This window comes from Gracilinanus agilis, chromosome 2 (genome assembly GCF_016433145.1).
Source record: "Gracilinanus agilis isolate LMUSP501 chromosome 2, AgileGrace, whole genome shotgun sequence".
Classification (NCBI taxonomy): domain Eukaryota; kingdom Metazoa; phylum Chordata; class Mammalia; order Didelphimorphia; family Didelphidae; genus Gracilinanus; species Gracilinanus agilis.
Window position 1 is genome coordinate 69,546,627 of NC_058131.1, and position 5,126 is coordinate 69,551,752.

Consider the following 5,126-nt stretch of genomic DNA (forward strand, 5'->3'; position numbering starts at 1 on the left):
CTTTACTCTAGTAATTAAAATATGGATCAAGATAGTTGGCCACCATATGTTTGTCCACTGGAACCATTTGTTTTATTCCCTGGTCTGCAGATAGCATTTTGCAGTCATGTCTGCTTCAGCTGAAAATTCATTTTATCAGCATTCAAGCATGATATGCATCAATATATCTGACAAATAGCTGGAAAACCATTTCCATTTCTGTCAGATCCTACGTGTTTTAACACCTACATCAAATGGATGGAAGGTAGTGTCTAAAATCAAGGTTAGTTTCTTTGGGTAAAATACACTTCTAAAGTGAATTCATCTGTCTAAAGCTCAAACCATACTGACTATATAACCTTGTGCTGCTGGTATTGGTATGCAAAGTTTATGGCCAATTGTAGCAACAGGACACTGTTATCACAAGTAGAAAAGAAGAACAATAATTGTTATGATATCAGAAAGACAACAGATGTTATCAGTAATCCTGTTGGGCATCAGCCTTTCTTTACAGAAGTTCTAACCAGTTTAAAATAGAGCTCTCTGAGGCTCCTCATCCATTATTTCTGAGATGGCTTTCATACCTCAGATCAAAAATTTTCAGAAAGGAGAGTCAATAAACTGGGTCATCCTCCTTTGTTGTAGAGCAGTGCAGTTATGGGCAGTCCGGTTGTCTGGTAGCTGTCCCTCGGTGTCTGTGTCTGCTTTATTGAGTGGGCCAAATTCCTGAGTGGCTCATGATTGTAAGGCATAGCTGGTAGCAAAGAGTTGGGAACTCATGACTAGTTATCAAATTCTATGTCAGCTTTGTTTTTTTTTAATTTTTTAAATTTTTTAAACATTTATTTATATTCATTTTTAACATGGTTACATGTTTCATGCTCCTACTTTCCCCTTTACCCTCCACACTCCCCCCACCCATGGCCGGTGCACATTTCCACTGGTTTTATCATGTGTCATTGATCAAGACCTATTTCCAAATTGTTGATATTTGCATTGGTGTGGTAGTTTCTAGTCTACATCCCCAATCATGTCCAACCCAACCCATGCTTTCAAGCAGTTGTTTTTCTTATGTTTCCTCTCCTGCAGTCCTTCCTCTGAATGTGGGTAACATTCTTTAAAAAATATGGAATGCTTCACAAATTTGTATGTCATCCTTGCACAGGGGCCATGCTAATCTTCTCTGTATCGTTCCAATTTTAGTATATGTGCTGCCGAAGCAAGCACTCAGCTTTGTTTTTGACAACATTTCAGAAAATGTCAGTTTTCTCATGAGCATGTTAACAGCAGAGGATATGGAATTCTCGCAGTTTGTAGCAACTAGAAACTGAAACCTAGAATAAAGACTGGAATAGAGTAAGATTACATCTTATGTGATCAGCCAAAGAGTTCAGAAACTGGTTAAAGAATAAGAATCAAAAACTTAGAAATGATCTAAAAGAAATGCCAAAACAAGAACAAATAGGAAAAATGCTGATCTAGAATAGGATTTACAAATTAGGAAACAGAAAAATTAGGCAGCCACAAAGGGAAGAAATATAGATCACCAAGAACATGTGTTGTTACATGATTTTTGCCAATGATATAGGTGATGATGACCATATGATATTATATACACATGGGGACAGCTTGCTAGGACTTAGAAAGCAAATCAGTGCCAATATTCCTATTCCACTCCAATGAACAGAAGAAGCATTAATTTAGCCTTTTTAGTCTCCTTCTATTTTACTCATAATATTTACCATCAGAAATCCAGGTGATTGTCAAAGCCACCATGGTATAGCAAATGAAATGTGGTACTTGGAAGGAAGATCCATGTTCAAATCCTGTCTCTAACACTACTTGTTGTGTGACTAGGGAAAGTCAAACCTTCTCTGAACCTGTTTGACCATCTTTAAAACTGGGATGAAATTATTTTAATGTTTATTTCAGTGCTAATATTATGCTAAAAAGAAATAATACATGATAATGCATATAATATCAAGAGAGATTACAGAATAATATATAGAATAATAGAATAAATAAGGCATTGTCCTTTTGTTCAAAAATAGCTTTCTACAAATCTTCTTTCAGATACTTATTTGCTGTGTGTCCATGAACAAATCATTTAATTTCACTGTGCCTCCTTTGATCATCTGTAAAATGGAGAGTCTATCAATTTATAAATATATTTTCATTTTCTAAAGATATTTTATTTTCACATATAATAAAAGTTTTCAACATATATTTTTTGAAATTATAAGACTCAAATTGTTTCCTTCCTTCTCTTATCTTCCCCCTTCAGGAAAGTGTAAGCAATTTGATCAGGGTTATACATGTATTGTCATTCAAAACATATTTCCATATTGGTTATTGTTGTAAAAGAATAATCATTTAAAACCAAAATCTCAAAATAAAAACACAAATAAACTAAAGTGAAAATAGTATGCTTTGATCTGCATTCCCTATTCTAACAGTTCTTTCTTTGAAGGTGAATAGCAATTTTGTCATAAGTCCTTCAGGATTGTTCTGAATCATTTTATTATTGAAAGTTTTTCATATTTGATCATCATATGATATTTCTATTACTGTGTATAATTTTCTCTGGATACTGCTTATTTCACTCAGCATCTGTTCACATAGGTCTTTCCAGTTTTGTTTTGTTTTTTTCCTGAAATTATCCTTCTCATCATGGCATATTACAATACCTCTCCATCACCATCACGTACCACAATTTATTTAGCTTTTCTCCAATTGATGGACGTCTCCTCAATTTCCAGTTCTTTGGCATCACAAAAGAGCTGTAATAAATATTTTTGACGAGCAGATCTTTCTCCATTTTTTATCTCTTTGAGATACAGATCTAGTTGTGATATTATAAGATCAAAGGATATACATATACACAGTTTTTAGTCCTTTTGGCATAGTTCCAATGTGCTCTCCAGAATCACTGGATCAGTTCACAACTCTACCAACTTTGCATTAATGTCCAAATTTTGCCACATCCTTATCAACATCTGTAACTTTCCTTTACTGTCATATTGCCCAATCTTATGGGTACAAGGTAGTACCTCAGAGTTTTTTTAATCTGTATTTCTCTAATCAAGAATCGTTTAGTTTTCATATGATTAGTGATAGCTTTAATCACTTCATTTGAAAACTGCTTATTCATATGCTTTGGCAGTTTGTCAATTGGGAAAGGACTTGCATTCTTACAAATTTGACTCAGGCCTCTAAATATTTCAAAAATTATACCTCAGAGAAATTTGCTATAAATTTTTTCACAGTTTTTTTTGTTTTCCTTCTAATCTTGTTTACATTGATTTTGTATGTATAAAACCTTTTTAATTAAAAAAATCAAAATTATTCATCTTACATCTCATAATTTTTTCAATCTCTTCTTGGTAGTATCTTATTCCTTTCTCCATAGATATGATAGGAATATTATTATATGTTTCCATAACTTACTTATGGTAGAACTTTTATGGGTAAATCATTTCAACCTAATATTGGTATTGTTATAAGAGATCAGTCTATCCCTAGTTTCTGTCACATCATTTTCCACTTTTCCCAGCCTTTTTCAGCAAATATTAAGTTCTTTTTCCAAAATCTTGACTCTTTGGGTTTATCAAATACTAGATTGCTAAGGTCATTTACCCCTATACATAGTGTACTGGATGTATTTCATTGACACCATTCTATTTCTTAGCCAGTACCAAACTCTTCTGATCATTACTGCTTTATGGTACAGTTTGAAATTGAATACTTCTAGGCTATTTTCCTTCACATTATTTTTCACTAATTTCCTTGATATTCTTGATTTTTTAATTCTTCTAGGCACTGTCTTATTCAAGTATATCAGTCAGTTTTCTTTGATAATTTCTTATAACATGATATCTAGAGTTTTTTTATTATAGCTTTCAGATAGACCAGCAATTCTTAAAGTATCTCTCTTGTATCTATTTTCCAGTTCAGTTATTTTGTGAATGAAACATTTAATATTTTCCTTTAGTTTTTATTATTTTGATTTTGTTTTATTGATTTGTGGTTTCTTATTAAGTCATTAGCTTCTACTCAACCAATTCTAATTTTTAATGAATTATTTTCTTCATTGAGCATTTAAACCTCTTTTTGATTTGGCCAATTCTAATTTTTAAGACATTTTTCATTGAATTTTCATATTTTTTTTTCCATTTGGCCAATTTTGTTTTTCAAGGTGTTTTCTGTCTCTCTTTCATAACTTTCATTTCTCTTTCCCATTGTTCTTGTTTCTTTCTTAATTGATTTTTAATTACTTTTGGTGCACTTCCATAGCCTAAGATCAATTTGCACTTTCTTTTGAAGTTTTGTATGTAGCTATTTTGATCTCACTGCCCCATTCTTAGTACGTGTTTTGCTCTTCTTTGTCTCCATAATAATTTTCCATGTTTAGATCTGCTCATTTTCCTAGCCTTTTCCTTGAATTTTATTTTTATCTTAAAGGTGAGCTTTCTTCTCATGATAGAGGAATTCTCTTAAACCTCAGCTCTAGTTCTGTGTCTCTTCAAGTTTCAGTTGTTTCAAGGTAGTATGCTGGCTTGCAGATTGGTACAGTTGATAGCCAACTGCTACTGCCAATTTAGTCTCACCCATTTACCATTTTGTTAAAAAATAGTAAGAAGAAAAGAAAGACTAATAATGTTAAAAAAAAGAGGTGACAGATTAATAATAAGAGAGCTCAAAAGTATATTCCCACAACATCAGGAAAAGTTCAAGAAGTCTTTAGAATTTTGAGTAGATCCCTATTCATGAAAATGTAGAAGGATATATCTAAAAGTGCTCCAAAATAGATAGGTATGGATAGATTACAAGATACTTCATGGGGAAGATTTTCTGAGTATTCCTGTATTTGAAAAATCCAATCATAATGGACTATCAATAAGCATTTTAGTAAGAACTTACTGTATTTGAGTTATTTTTTTCTAAGCCTTAGGACACAAAGAAAGTCAAAGCAAGGTGTCAAGCCTTTCTAAGACAGTATTCATGTAACAGGGAGAGAAAATATGTATTCATCTTAACATATATGAGACATTACAAAATTAATGAACTTAAGAAAAGTGTATCCATATCCAGAGAAAGAACTGTGGGAGCAGATACACAGAAGAAAAACATGTAGTTCAATGGAGATA

At 32.4% G+C, this 5,126-nt stretch overlaps 1 non-coding gene across 1 annotated transcript; it reads right to left on the reverse strand.

Annotated features, from left to right (window-relative positions):
• Positions 1 to 1,099: 1,099 nt before the first annotated feature.
• On the reverse strand, positions 1,100 to 1,206 carry LOC123238299. The gene has a single exon (XR_006505502.1). It is a non-coding gene; the product is annotated as a U6 spliceosomal RNA (small nuclear RNA).
• Positions 1,207 to 5,126: the final 3,920 nt, after the last annotated feature.